This window comes from Papio anubis, chromosome 1 (genome assembly GCF_008728515.1).
Source record: "Papio anubis isolate 15944 chromosome 1, Panubis1.0, whole genome shotgun sequence".
NCBI classification, from domain to species: Eukaryota; Metazoa; Chordata; class Mammalia; order Primates; family Cercopithecidae; genus Papio; species Papio anubis.
Genome location: NC_044976.1, coordinates 195421250 through 195436989, shown reverse-complemented (window position 1 = coordinate 195436989; position 15740 = coordinate 195421250). Strand labels below are relative to the sequence as shown.

Here is a 15740-nt window from a genome sequence, read left to right as displayed (position 1 = left end):
AGCATGAACCTCAGACATCAGCAATCATGAGAATTTGGGACAGAGTTCCTTGCTGGCTTGAGTGGACAGGAAAAGCTTTGTGGAGGGGGCACAGTTCTATCTGGGCCTTGTAGGACCAATAGAATGTGAATTGGGAAAGTGAAGGAACAAAAAAAAGTCAGCCAATAACAATCATTGCAATAGCCATTTACTATACTCCAGGTATGCTCTCATTTCGAGCATCCTTTCCTTTAAACCACATAACCACATTATGATCCTCATTTTACAGATTAGAAAATGGGAGATTAGAGAGCTTTAAAAAATTGCCATGGTGGCTCGTGCCTGTAATCCCAGCTACTTGGCAGGCTGAGGCAGGAGAATCTCTTGAACCAGGGAGTCAGAGGTTGTGATGAGCTGAGATTACGCCACTGCACTCCAGCCTGGGTGACAGAGAAAGACTGTCAAAAAAAAAAAAAAAAAAAAAAATTGCCCAAGTTCACAGTCAGCAAGCAGAATTCAAACCCATGGAGCCTGACTTCAGAATTCAAGTAGACAGGCCAAGGCAGAAAGACAGACAGGAATCTCCTGTTTGTGTGATGTTGTGCAAAGATTCCAGCCTGCTAAGAAGGTTGGGTTCTTGTCACTAAAAGCCCAGAAGAGAAGACAAAACTGCCTAACTAGGACAAGGTCGGATCATCCATACAGCTCTACCCAGATATTAAGCCAACTGCAATAAGGAGAGCTGAATCAAAAGTGAACCAAAAAGGGATTTCCTTTTTTAGAAACACAAGATGATAAAAGCATCAAATAGGTGAGCACGACTAGGAAAGCACAGGTCCGGAGGTTCCCAAGGGGTGAAGTTTCACCAGAGGCTGTGAAAACGCTGAGAGCTGAGACTGGAAAAGAGTCACCAGGCATGAGTGTATGTTCCACCCATCAAGGACTCTCCAGGATGGTGTGAAGGGCAGAAGAGCAAGAAAAGGCAGAGGCTGTGTGGAGGACATTCACAGGAAGTCCACAGGACAGCACAGAATATTGAGGCATGAATAGTAGTTGTGAGTGATTTCCTCAAGTCATTGGAAGCAACTGACAGAAGCTTTGATTATTTTGACTTTTCCCAATACTGCAATCCGAGAACAAGCAAAACACCAAGAAAGAAATAAAGGCAAAAAGAAGGAAGGGAAAAAGAGAGGAAAGGAGGAAGGGAAGGAGGGAGAGAGTGCAAGGCAGGAGAGAAGAAAGGGAGGGAGGGAGGGAGGGAGAACCAAATTCATATAAGAAATTCATTAAGAGTGATGTTAAGTATGAACCACGTACCATCTGCAACAGTCACCCTAGGTGCTTCATAACAAGACAGACCCTCTGAAGCAGGGCTTGGGAATCTGAACTGTTAGCAGTCCTTCAGAGGATGCTTAGGCACTCTGAAGTCAGAGGCCCACTAGTCTGGACACTGCCTAAGGCCAGTCCATGTGCTCACACCCCTGCATCTGCTGCTACATCTCCAGCTATCAAACTTTACCTGACAATCTCACGTTCAGAAGAGTGGTCCTGAAGTGAGACAAAGTCCCGAGTCATCAGATAAAGATGAACTTATGTTTATAATTTGTCGTGGGCTTTGGAGTGAGGCAGACTCCAATGGAAAGCCCAGTTCTCCTTCTTCCTAGCAGAGACTTTAGGGAAATTGCTTAAACCCACTGGACGTCAGGGTCCTCATCTGTAAAATCCTCACAGGATGGTTGGGCGGGTGATCAGGTAGGAACAATGGCTTTCTCTCAGCTGCCTTTTATTTGCTGACTTTTAAGAAGGGACATCTTACTCAGGCACAGTCACATGTGCCTGCAGCCCTAGCTACTTGGGAGGCCAAGGCAGGAGGATAGCTTGAGTCCAGGAGTTCAAGGCTACAGTGTGCTATAACTGTGCCTATGAATAGCCACTGCTTAGGCAACATAGTGAAACCCCATCTCTAAAAGAAAAAAAAAAAAGACCAGACATCTTAAAAAGATTCTTCACCTTTCGGCCGGAACCGCCATCTTCCAGTAATTTGCCAAAATGACGAACACAAAGGGAAAGAGGAGAGGCACCCGATATATGTTCTCTAGGCCTTTTAGAAAACATGGAGTTGTTCCTTTGGCCACGTATATGTGAATCTATAAGAAAGGTGATATCGTAGATATCGTAGACATCAAGGGAATGGGTACCGTTCAAAAAGGAATGCCCCACAAGTGTTACCATGGCAAAACTGGGAGAGTCTACAACATTACCCAGCATGCTGTTGGCATTGTTGTAAACAAACAAGTTAAGGGCAAGATTCTTGCCAAGAGAATTAATGTACGTATTGAGCACATTAAGCACTCTAAGAGCCGAGATAGCTTCCTGAAACGCGTGAAGGAAAATGATCAGAAAAAGAAAGAAGCCAAAGAGAAAGGTACCTGGGTTCAACTGAAGCACCAGCCTGCTCCACCCAGAGAAGCACACTTTGTGAGAACCAATGGGAAGGAGCCTGAGCTGCTGGAACCTATTCCCTATGAATTCATGGCATAATAGGTGTTAAAAAATAAAATAAAATAAAAGACCTCTGGGCTGAAAAAAAAAAAAAGATTCTTCAAATCCTAACCCTAGTGAGACACTAGACATTGAATGCCTCTCCTAGCCTCCACTAATGGAGAAAAAATGCCCTCAAGTGTTTCATCTATTTCATCTTACTCATTCCTCAGAACATTCTGCTGACATCAACAGCCTCCAGGCCTTTACACATGCATGTCTTTCTTTATGAAATACACACACACACATGCACACACATCTCTACACCTTGCTTATTCTATAAATCCATGTTCATCCTTCAACTTCTTGCTCAAGGATTACTTCTATTTTAAAATTTCCCAGACACCACGGCATGCCCCAACCCACCCATTCTCACTGCAGTGACTGCTCCCGGAACCTGAACAAACCACAAGTCTGATCCTGCCGCACTACGATGACTGATATTCTGGTTTCTCCCCAACAACCATGGGTTCCCCAAAAGGCAATACTTTGTAACCCTAGCACTTACTATCATGCCTAATGTCTAGCAAGTACACACAATTTGTTGAGTTAATATATTCCACATGTAGCTTCTTCTCTGGGAAAACATCAAATGGCAGGTGACACTGATGCAGCAGGGGGGGGCCCTGGGATGGGGAACCACGGTGGCTTCCCTGCAGGTTTCACCAGTGGCATTCGGAGCGGGGTCACTGCCCTGGACCAGGCCGGGCCGAGGCCACGGAGCTCGCAGAGGCAAGGCCGAGGATAAGGTGTGGATGCCTATCACCAAGTTGGGCCGCCTGGTCAAGGACATGAAGATCAAGTCCCTGGAGGAGATCTATCTCTTCTCCCTGCCCATCAAGGAATCTGAGATCATTGACTTTTTCCTGGGGGACCTCTCTCAAGGATGAGGCTTTGAAGATTATGCCGGTGCAGAAGCAGACCCGCTCCGGCCCAGCGCACCAGGTTCAAGGAGTTTGTTGCCATCGCTGACTATAATGGTCATGTCGGTCTGGGTGTTAAGTGCTCCAAGGAGGTGGCCACTGCCATCCACAGGGTCATCATCCTGGCCAAGCTCTCCATTGTCCCCGTGCGCAGAGGCTACTGGGGGAACAAGATCGGCAATCCCTACACCGTCCCTTGCAAGGCGACAGTCCGCTGCAGCTCTGTGCTGGTGCGCCTCATCCGCACACCCAGGGGCACTGGTATCGTCTCGGCGCCTATGCCCAAGAAACTGCTCATGATGGCTGGTATTCATGACTGCTACACCTCAGCCAGGGGCTGCACTGCCACCCTGAGCAACTTTGCCAAGGCCACCTTTGATGCCTTCTCTAAGACCTACAGCTACCTGACCCCCGACCTCTGGAAGGTGGCTGTATTCACCAAGTCTCCCTAGCAAGAATTCCCTGACCACCTCGCCAAGACCCACACCAGAGTCTCTGTGCAGAGGACCCAGACTCCAGCTGCGGCTACAACATAGGGTTTTTATACAAGAAAAAGAAAGTGAATTAAACCTGTAAAATATATATGTGTGTGTGTGTGTGTGTGTGTGTATGTGCGTGTGTGTATATATATATTCCACCTATAAAATACAAAATTATGACACTGATTTTTAAAGTGTTATATAACTTACTCATACCATTGTTTTCAAAAGCCAGTTTAAGCCAGAGGGGAAAACAAAATAATCACACTAGTTTGGTCTTTTTTAATCTGAATCAGAATTACTTGGCTTTATCCTCTACCTAATTCATTCGGTTTGGCTCTGAATTGTAGAATCCACCTCATAAGTGGAAGATTTGCCACCATCAAGAATATTAAGAAGACTCCCTCTGACTTCAGAGGCAATTCAAGTCAGTGCAATGAACACTAAGCTAAGTACTGAAATTCTACAAAAAGAATCCTTCCAAAAACACAGCCTCTCTGATGGAACCAGAGCTCTCCTCCAAAGGTGCTAACTTCTTGTTTGGCTGACAGGCTCTTCCCCAGACCGTCTCTTGGTGTGTGTGTGTTTATCATAATTCTAACACCAAGAGTAAGAGCCCCATTTCTAACCACAGGTGCTACCCAAGCTTACCTCGCTGCCCCAAGCCAGAAGTTCCCCCTTTACGGATCACTGCCCATGCCCTTCCCCATGCCTGAGTTTACCTTTACATTCAAGCCATCAATGTCCATTTCTCAAAATTCTACTCAATTTAGAATATAGGTACCATTTACTGAGTGGCTCTATGTGCCAGATACCCTATTAGAGGTTTTATAGACACTCTAGAATCTTAAAGCCCAAAAAACCTATGATCAAGTATTATAAGTATCCTCATACACAAGTAACTGAGCAAGTGATGGAACCAGGTATGACTCCAAAGCTCATGTTAATTGTGGAGGTATACATCTTCCACTAGCTCATTAAATATTCACTTAATACTCTATGGACATAGTGTTATTATCTCATTTTACAGATGAGGAAACCAAAGTATAGCAAGGTCATAAGACTTCTCAGACTAGTTCCAAATTATTTAAGCCCCTCCAGTTACTCATATCTCTTTAGGTCTGTGCTGGCAACTGTCTTGCCAACATAGACAAAATTGCAGTCAACCAGGAAGAGGCCAGGCTGAGAGGCGAAGATAGATGGACCCTCGAGACACAATCAAGCCTTACTAATATATCCATAGTCTTCTCAGTCACATGAGGAATTAAATTGCCATTTTTACTTTAGTTTGACTTGGCTATAGTCTGAGTGTTTATGTTGAAATCCTAATCTTTAAGGTGATGGTATTAGGAGGTAGGACCTTTGGAGAGGTGAATAGGTCATGGGATGGAGCCCTCATTAATAGGATTAGTGCCTTTATAAAAGAGGTCTGATCTGCCATGTGAAGACACAACAAATAGGTGCCATCTGTGAACCATAAAACAAGCCCTTACTGGACACCAATCTGCCATCACCTTGATCTTGGACTTCCCAGCCTCTATAACACGGAGAAATAAATTTCTGTTGTTTATAAGCCACCTGGTCTATGGTATTTTGTTATAGCAGTTTCCATTAAAATAACTTCACTTTTTAACTGTTGCTTACAACCCAAAGAGGTCTATTTAAGACAAAAATGAACACCTGCAAGGTGAAACAATAAAATAATGTAGATGACTTTTTAAAAACTCACATACCAAGGTTTGTTCATCCGAATGACAGCAGTCCCTTTCGAAGTAGTTATCTTAAGGAAAATGAAGTTGCAAGTAAGCAGGCAACCAGAGGAAATGCTATGAAAAAATGCCCCCAAGTTATGGTATTGATCAAGCACTGGCCAGTATTTTGGAATGAATAATGTACTTGATTTTGCAAGCCTAGTTACTTCGTGTTGTCATAGGGAGTAGCTCAAGGGACAGAAAGAAAAGTACTTGCTTCCACTCCTATTCAAACTACAGGCTCTTGATCTGTTAGTCTATTCTGAACATTGGTATAAAATTAATGAATAATCAGCTTCCTTTCCCTGAACTAATAGCCTGAAGTTTGCAGATAAAGTGTCAAATCTCAACAAAATCAAACACGAAGTCCCCAGATGTTCAGATAAGTCATATGCCAGGATCTACCTTTGGCCCCAGATTCTCCTGTTCCCAGCCTTGACTCAGCTGAGACTCAGTGGCTTCTCTCCTGGGACAAGATCAACGGTTCAGCCAAGGCAGCACATTTCTATACGCAGTTCATGACCCACGGCCACCGCTGCTGTCCAGACTATTATACAGTGGAATCAAGTCACAAGACCATGATTACCACAAGCTTTGAAATACGAGAATATGAGGAAAAAAACAAACAAAAAAAACCCTCCCTTTAGAGCTGTGCTGTTTCTCTTCCTGTGAATAAAAGGATATTCATGGTCATTACTCAATTACAGAAGGATCAGATTAGCACCAAGAAGAATTTCCTAAGTATAAGAAGAAAAGAACCTGTGAAGTGAGGAGTCTCACAATGCAAACCTGAGACTTTAACTCAGGCCTGAGTGTGGCCTCCAACAACAGAGCTGAGCAAGAAAACAGAAACTTCTCCTTTGCTTATTCCTCAGAGTTCTCTCTGGCGTTGTTGAGTTTGTGTTCAATACATTGTTGACCTCTCTTTCCCTGCCTAAGTGCATGTGAGAAAGTGAAAACTTGGATTAACATATTACATGTTAATGAGCCCATGTAACACACATAAAGCTGGACCAGTTGCAGAAAAGCATTAAATCTAAAGAAAGAACAAGTTAGCCTTCAAAGAGATCTGAAAAGCAACTGAAATTGTTACTGCAATTTCTTTAAAAGGCACCAAGGGAGCATTCCTTTCATAATAAAAATAAAACTTCTCAAGACCCTCTTTCTCCATCCTCTTCCTACTCTCTCGTGAGAACAGACGTGCTACCAACTTCATGTCTCACACTCCCCCAAACACCCAAAAACTAGCTCTCAAATCTCAGCCTTCATTTGCTGTCATCCCCTTCCTGTTTCCCTTTCTGGAATATTCTTCTCTCCCTCCAGTACCTCTCTGCCCTAACCAATGTAGCTCAATCATTCAATTCTCCCTTCTCATTATCAGATACCACATAACAAAAGCAGCTGCCCATCCAAGAAACCTACTTTCTTTTAGAAGGCAGGAGGAATGGAAAGATTCTGAATGTGCATATGTTAATTTTTTTGTCTTTGTCACATTTGCTCACCAAGATAAGGACTTAAATATATGGAAAGAGGCTGAGATCTGAAGTCAGATGACCTGGATTGTCTCAGTCACTGCGTGTGACTTTCAGGCAATTAAGCTAAGCTTTCTGGCCTCTGTTCCTTTATGTGTAAGACGAGGTCACAGTATTGCCTTATTTACAAGGGTATGGTGATGATTAAATGAAAAAACATGTTTTGCCATAAGAATAACAAACCACAAAATGCTTTATGTACATGATTTCCAATCCCACTGGCTTTAATTCTTTACATTGCTTAGAATATTATATATAAATCATTCGATGTCATTACAGAAAGTTTAATCAGCTACTTGGAGATACAGTTTGTTAAGTTGGTCACTCTTCACAATCTTGACTAAAGTCTTAAAGGTTGGTTACCTTTGCTTGTGCAGTGAGTCACCTGATTCTACCAACCCATTTTGGCATACTCCATAAATTGGAATCCAGAGTCTTTAGACAATCAATTATAAATTTAAATTCCTAATTCTCAACCCCAGACTTTATATAAAATGTCTAAACTCCAGGCGCCATATAAAATTTATAAAATTTCTGACCATAGCACAAAAGGTGTTTCTGACTTGAGCCCCCCTTTTAAAAAGAGAGTCCCATCTAATTTCTTATTCTATAAATCAAGACCCCTGTCACCTTCAAGTTTCTAATGAACAGCAAGTAAAGGCATCAGACACAGGTTAAAAGAGGACAGGAAATAAATGGGGCCAAATTAGAAGGGAAAAGCATGTAGAACTCAAAACCAAAGAAACAAAGAATTAAGGAAAAGCACTAGAGTGCTTACACAAAAATACCAAAACCATTCCTTCTGAAATAGAATATGAAAAAATTGTGAGCACATGTGAATTTACTGATTTGCAGTGAAAATGATTCCAAATCAATCCCTTTAGATTCCATGTAGGAAGGTGTAATTGTGAATAAGTCGAGATTGGGTAAAAGGGGGTATAAGGAGAGCGAAGATGAAAGCACAAAGTGATATTCAAGCTAACAGAGGGTGGCACCCATAGCTAGGACCTTCTTAATCTTTGAGCTTCTCATTTGCGATATGGGTAGCTATGGCCCAGGCATGAAAAAAATAAGACAGCCCCTGCAGCACCTGCTCAAGAAATGCAGCAGATGGTGGATATCTTTTCCTCCCCTCTCCCAGGATGGGCTGTCCTTCACCTTTTGATGAAGATGTGGCATTTACCTTGGTCCACAACTGCCTATTGGCTAACTCATCACTGAGTAGAGGGGAAAAGATAGACAAGAAAGGCTGGGTATACACATCTGGGAAGAATATGCTATCTTCATTAAAGAAGATCAAGAGTAAGAAAATTTGTTGTTGGTTATCTGTCTGGCATAGAAACTAGCAAACAGAGCAATTCAATGGTCTATTTTTAGCCCAAAGGATCAATTTAGCTCTGCCCAAGTAGGTAAGAGGCTAAGAACGCCAACTGTCCATGTGCTCAAATTATAAAATTTAAATTTGACATTGAAACCTAAATAAACACAATGCCATAAGACATTTTCCATCGATGTTTCCTTTGAGTTCCACTGCATTTTGCTTAACAAGCAGCTTATCCACATGTGGCTAGAGAAGAAAATACCTCAAAGGCCAGAGAAGGCCAAAGAGACCCATGCAGGATAGAAGGCTCAGCCATGGAAACTCCATACTCCAGATTGAATTTCACAAGCAGGACAGACAGGTACCACCAAACTGGGTCCAGTGTCCTGGCTATGGCTTCTAATTCCCTAATCTGGTTCTATCTGTGAGTCAAGGGAAAATCTAGAAATAGTATACAGTCACCAAACATGAAGACATTTCCAAGAGATCCAGGATTCCATTCCAAAGAAAAGCACCTTTTCCTTTCACCTTGCTATCTACCCACCTTCAAAGGCACATTCTAAACATTGCCTCTGCAGTGGGTGGCAACATTAAACATTTCAAAAATAACCAAACTGGATGTTGCGATACTCCAGAGAACTGCAGATTTTTCCCCAAATAAGAAAATGTAGCTCCTTAGAGCATATCTGAGGAACCAAATATCTGCTTAAACCCTTCTGTCACAGACACTGACACTACCCAAAATGAACTTTTCTTAAACATTAACTATAGGTCTTTACCATCTTGCTGAGATGTCAGGGCACTAGAAAGTCTCTGTCTAAAGAGAAAATTAAGAAAGAAATAGCCCACAGTTTCTGACAGTGACACCAACCATCCATTGAAATGCTCTCTTTGCCAGATCTGTCCATTCATTCGATAAATAAATATTCAATAAAAACACCTACATATAGAACACCCATGTGGCAAGCAAAGTGAGGAATAAAAAAGTAGCTTAAAAATAGACCTTGCCTTCAAAAACTAAGATATATATAACCCTCCCCACCCCCCAAAAAAATAAGGTAGAAAGCATTAATTGCCCTAAGAGGGGTATAAAATGCCACACTCATGTGAGTTCAGAGAGGCTGAAATTATTTCTGATGGAAAGAGTCTAGAAAAATTTCACAGAGGAAAATAGTATTTGAGATGACCTTTGAAGGGTAGGCAGGATTTGAACCTGAAAGATGAAAGCAAAGTGCATCCAGGTGGAAAGGATGTTCTAAGCAATGAATCTAAGGAAGCAAACACAGGAAACAACACATTTGTTTCAGTCTGGCTGGAGAATAGGCTGCAAGGCACATAATTTGGGGAGGGGGGTAGAAAAATAAGTGAGAGCCATTTTATAGATGGCTTTCAATAGGAATTTGGAATTTACGCCATAAACAAGAGCCACTGAAGGTTTCTGAGCTGGGGAGTGGCGTGGCAAGGGTGAGGCTTCAGAAGGATTAATTGGGCAGGCAGATTAGAGGAGAATGTGAGCAGAGGCAAGAAGACTAATCAGGATAGAAATACAATGGTGTGGGTATAAAGCAAAGAACTGCGGTGTCAGAGAAGGCATGGAGAGGAGGAGGTAGATGAGAGAAACATTGTCAGGTTAGGGTCAACATGATTTGCTCATTGGTGCTCATGTGGAAGAAGGACATGAAAGATCATCCTGATGGGTATACTTTGGATGTCTGAAAATATAATAATATTATCAACAGAAAAGGAACTCAGAAAGTGAAGATGCCTGTAGAAATCCCAAATGCTTCTGTTTGGTCATCCACTGGAAATGTGGGCCTGGTGCCAGGAAGTCACAGAAGTATCTTTGGAAGAGCATAGATACTGTTCAGTCCCAGTTACTTGATCTCTGTGATATTTGCCATTGTTGACCCTCTCCTCCTTGAAATTTTCCTCTTGGGTTTCTAAACAGTATCCATTCCTCATTTTCCTCTTCCCTCTATGGCAACTCTTTCCATCTCCATGAGCTCTTCTTCTCCTATTTGTCCCACATATGGTTGTATTCTCCAGAGCTGCAGCCTCAGTCATTTACTGCTCTCATTGTACGTCCTGTCCCTGAAGTCTCATCTATACCTGTTGCTGCAGTTACCACTTCCATGTGGATGGCTCCTGGAGAAAGCAATGGCTAAGAATGCAGATGCTAGTATCAGCCTTGGTTCACATCCCAGCTCTACCTCTGGCTGGCCATGTGACTTTGGACAAGTCATGTACCTTGATCTTCCTCATCTGTAAAATGTGGTTGTGGAATTGTTAAGAGGATTTAACATGAGGATTAAAACGAAATCTGGTACGCTGGAAGTCCTCAGTAAATGGTAATTATTATTGAATAAAATCTGTAACTGGAAATCTAGATCTCTCTCTCTCGATAGCCAGTTCTATATAGTCAGTTGTCACCTGGGCAGGATCCCTCAAAGTCCTGAAGTAAACTCATTGTCTTTCTCACCTCCCACAACCCTGCCCCTCTGTATTCCCAACATTCATTCTATCATCCAAATTAGAAGCCTGGGAATCATCCCACATTTGTCCCACTCCTTTACCCCCACATCCATCTGTCATCAAATCCTATAAGATACAATGCCAAACTACTAAACATGGCATGAAAGCCTCATCATTATCTCACTCCTGCTTTTTGTCCAAACTCATTTCCCACTACTCTCCCATTCCCCAATGCACTCATACCCTGTGGCTCTGCTTCATATCAACGTACTTGCTGTTCCTCACAAATATCAAGCCATCTAATATGAAGGCCTTTGCACATATCTTTCAAATAGCCTTCTTCCAACTTCCCATACCCAATTCAGATCATTATAATCTGCCTTTAAAGACAGCTTGTGTCACCTCCCTGTGAAGGCTTTCTTGACTACCAGCGGGCAGGTAGGTGGCCTCTCTATTTCTATAACAAAGTGTATTTCCCTATCGTGGTACTTACCACATTAGAATTATTGATTTGCTTGTCTCTCTTCTCCAGTAAATTATAAGGACTTACAAGTAAGGACCGTGCTTCTTTCATTGTTCAACTCTCCTTCCTCTGCCCTCCCTCTAGCACAATACATAGCACATGGAAGGTACTTAATTTTTTTTTTTTTTTTTTTTTTTTGAGACAGAGTTTCGCTCTTGTGGCCCAGGCTGGAGTACCGTCACGTGATCTCAGCTCACCACAACCTCCGCCTCCCAGGTTCAAGTGATTCTCCTGCCTCAGCCTCCTGAGTAGCTGAGATTACAGGCATGTGCTACCAGGCCTGGCTAATTTTTTTGTTTTGTATTTTTAGTGGAGATGGGTTTCTCCATGTTGGCCAGGCTGGTCTCAAACTCCCAACCTCAGGTGATCCGCCCACCACAGCCTCCTCCCAAAGTGCTGGGATTATAGGCGTGAGCCACCACACCCAGCGTTTTGTTTTTGTTTTTGTTTTTGAGACAGGTTTTTGCTCTGTCACCCAGGCTGGAGTGCAGTGGTGTGATCACAGCTCACTGCAGCCTTGACTTCTTGGGCTCAAGTGATCCTCCCATCTCAACTTCCCAAATTACTGGAATTATAGGCTTGAGCTACCTCACATGGCTAGGTTTTTTGTCTGTTTGTTTCTGGTTTTTGAGACAGGGTCTCACTCTGTGACCCAGGCTGGAGAGCAGTGGTGCAATCTCAGCTCACTGCAGCCTTAATCTTCCAGGCTTAAGCAGTCCTCTCACCTCAGCCTCCGTAGTAGCTAGTACTACAGGTTCTCACCACCATGCCCGGCTAATTTTATATTTTCTAGAGACAAGGTCTCACTGTGTTGCCCAGGCTGGTCTTGAATTCCTAGACTCAAACAATCGTCCTGCCTCAGCCTCCCAAAGTGCTGGGATTACAAATGTGAGCCACTGTGCCTGGCCAATTTTTTTTTTTTTTTTTTTTTTTTTTTGTATTTTTAGTAGAGACAGGGTTTCTCCATGTTGGCCAGGCTGGTCTCGAACTCCTGACCTCAGGTGATTCACCCGCGTCGGCCTCCCAAAGTGCTGGGATTACAAGTGTGAGCCACGGCATCCAGCCCAAGTTTTTTAATATATAAATAAACGACTGAATACAGACAAACCAAGATAATCCTAGTGGTTTCCTGCTCTCTTTTTTGTTAGCATGATTAGTCACAGAATTCATGTAGCTTGACTTCAAAAGTTTTTCTGGTTTAGTCCATCCTCTGGAATAATAACTAATAGTTTCTATCCTATTTTCTAAGATACATGTCTTTTAAAGCTAATGGGATATTGAACACAATCTCCTGCTGGGGTGTTAAATAAAATAAACCAAAGCTTTGTTTTATTTTGTGTTTGGCGTCTTTCCTGCGTTCTCCAAATGTTCTCTAGTTAATCACTTGATCCACACCAAATAAGTCAAATGAACTCACCTGATGAAATGCAAAGGAAAGTCTGTAAGAACTTTAAGTGTGCAAATATAATTAGACTCTCTTTAATTCAAATAGTTGAATAATGCGATTCCCTAAGATTGTCATTCAGAATACCAACTCTCATTGTACTGAGGGGAGAGAAGATGCATAGAAACTCCAGGTGACAAAATATTTAAAAACACAGAACTTTTTGTTCAAACGTATCCAATTTAAAGATGACACGTCTTACTAAGGGGGATGAGAGCAAGAAAACCACTCCGGTTATTACAGTGAACCTGCCAGAAGACCAGTCGTTGATGCCTATCAGCAGTCTCTGTCTATAGAAGCTGTTCCAGCTTTCATCCAGCCTTCTGGGTCCACTTCTCCACTCTCATTCCTCACATCTTGACCCCTGGGGATCTCCTACTGGAAAGTATTCTTTCCTACCATCACCCTCCTAGGCCCCTACCAGGGACCCAGCCCCAGTGGGGCTTAATAGGCACCTTGACATGGTAGTCTGGTGCCCTAGACTTTTTCTCTCTTAATTGAGGCAGAGTCTCACTATGTTGCCCAGGTTGGTCTCCAACTCCTGGGCTCAAGCATTCTTCCTGCCTCAGCCTCCTGAGTAGCTGGGATTACAAGCCACGTACCACCACGCCCAGCCAGTTACCCTAGACGTTTTGAAGAAAAGAAAAAGTTTTCCAGGTTAAGAAAATGAACCATAGATAATCACAATTGTAGCACCAAAAACGAAACTGGCTGACAGACCCGCAGCTCAGAGATCAGTGACTTAGACAATGCTGCCACCTATCGATCAAAAATAGAAATACTGCTGGTCTTTTCACCAAATTCAGAGCGACTTCATGGAACATTTCATATGGATTTGGAATAGGTGGTCACTGAATTGTTATTACTGTCATTACTGGTGCCTCAACAATAAGTTTTTTATAGTCATAACACAATCACAACTAAATCCTATGAGCAGAGGCTGCAGCGGAAACTGAGGATGTAGAGTAGGAAGGTAGAGTAGTGAATGTGAAGAAGTACTCTAGTACTTTTCCTTAATTCTGGGAATGTGGAGTAGGAAATCAGTTCAAATCCTGAAAGAGGGAATAGAGGGAGGAAAGGCTGAGAAAAGCGCCCTTATTAGAAAAACAGATGGATTAAGAGGAAATAGCACCAGGAGACTGAGCATCTCCCATACACCACACTCTGACTCAATGAGGTACATGCACATAAGGAATCTAATTTAATCCCCACTAAAACTCTGCAAGACTGGCATTTTTGTCTCCATTATTGGGCCCCTATTATTAGAGTGTAGCCAAAAAGGCTGCATATTTGCATAAGCTCACAGCTCAGACCCAGCAGGGCTGGTTTGAACTCAGGTCTATCTGCCCTATCACAAAAGTCCATTCTCATTCTAACAGGCCAAAACCACCTATTCTCACTTTTCAAATTTTTTAAGGCAAATATTGAGTACATAAGATTGTTCCAATTACAATCTCCTGCTGGGGTGTTAAATAAAGGAAACCAAAGCTTTAGGAGATGCCTATGCTGGGAGATGTGGTGCCATGGATTCTCTTGATCCAGTAGGGGCTCCTTCTTTCCTTTCTCCTTCCTGCCCCATTTTCCTCTCCCCTCTAAAATCCTCTGCCTAACTATAGATACAGTGCAGTAGCAGTTCAACAGCCACTATCTACATGTGGCCATTGGTACTTGAAATTAGGCTAGTCCAAACTGACATGCACTGTACATGTGAAATGCACACTGGATTTCTGGGACTTCATACAAAAATTTTAAAATCCCATTAATTATTTTTATATTGATTACACAGTGACATGACACTATTTTGGCTATATCCAGTTAAATAAAGTATGTCATTAAAATTAATTTTATCTGTTTTTATTTTTAACGGGACTGCTAGAAAATTTGAAATTACATGTCTGGATGGCACTGTATTTCAACTGGATAGAAACGGTTTAAAGACATGCAAACATGATTTGGTAAAGAAAGGCATTTCATACATTAATTAGAATAAGATCACAGGCATGAAACCAAAATCTATTTCCTGCTCAGTTGATAGGCAGAAAACTGCCATCTGAGGTTCAATTAAGACAACTATAATTATTAACTGGGAGCTTCTCATCATGAGCAAACTAATGAAACCTGATTTTCTCTGGTTGTATGCCTTATGAGTGACTGATTTGTTCACTAATTATCCCAAAGTTTTTTATCCTGCAGATTACATTAATAATAGTGTGATTTATATACTAGAAGAACATGCCCTATCAGGCTCAACAATAACTTCACATTTCTTATATTAGAGAAAGCTGAGCTATTACTATTCCCCTCAGAAGCATGTTCCTAAGACACTGCAGAATCTTCTCACCCCTACCTAGTTCAATGTCTTTAAAGCAGATGGAAATGTCATTGTGAGCTAAAGGCTAGTCACATCCTAGGATTAAACCAATTCACCTTGAAGGCTTATTTTCAGGCTAACCAGGGCTCCTCACACGTTTTTCTTATCAAAAACAACTCTGGAAAAAAAGGACTTAGAGAAATCTACAGGTCAATGGACTCCTAAAGACAAGATACAGTCAAAGTTTCTAACCAGGAATTAAAAGATCAGGCTTACTCCCTAGGTTGACAAACAATTGGTCCAAACCATATGGAGTTGCTCCTTCTACAGAGTCCTCGGCACAGTGGTACCTAAGACTAGACTTCATGAGCAAGGTTCTTGGGCAGGCAGAGTGCATCCTGGGATGGCAGAAGACATTCTGCCTGTCCAAGAATTTCAAAGAGTCTCCATCTGCCCTTTGGAAT

The 15740-nt window shown here is 42.3% G+C and overlaps 2 pseudogenes across 1 annotated transcript; both read left to right on the top strand.

Moving 5' to 3' along the window:
* The first annotated feature begins 1966 nt into the window (after nucleotides 1-1966).
* On the top strand, nucleotides 1967-2543 carry LOC101015767 (annotated as a pseudogene). The gene has a single exon (XR_159908.5). The product of XR_159908.5 is annotated as a 60S ribosomal protein L21 pseudogene (transcript).
* Nucleotides 2544-3260: 717 nt separating this feature from the next.
* Nucleotides 3261-4185, top strand: LOC116271600 (annotated as a pseudogene).
* The last annotated feature ends 11555 nt before the right edge of the window (nucleotides 4186-15740 follow it).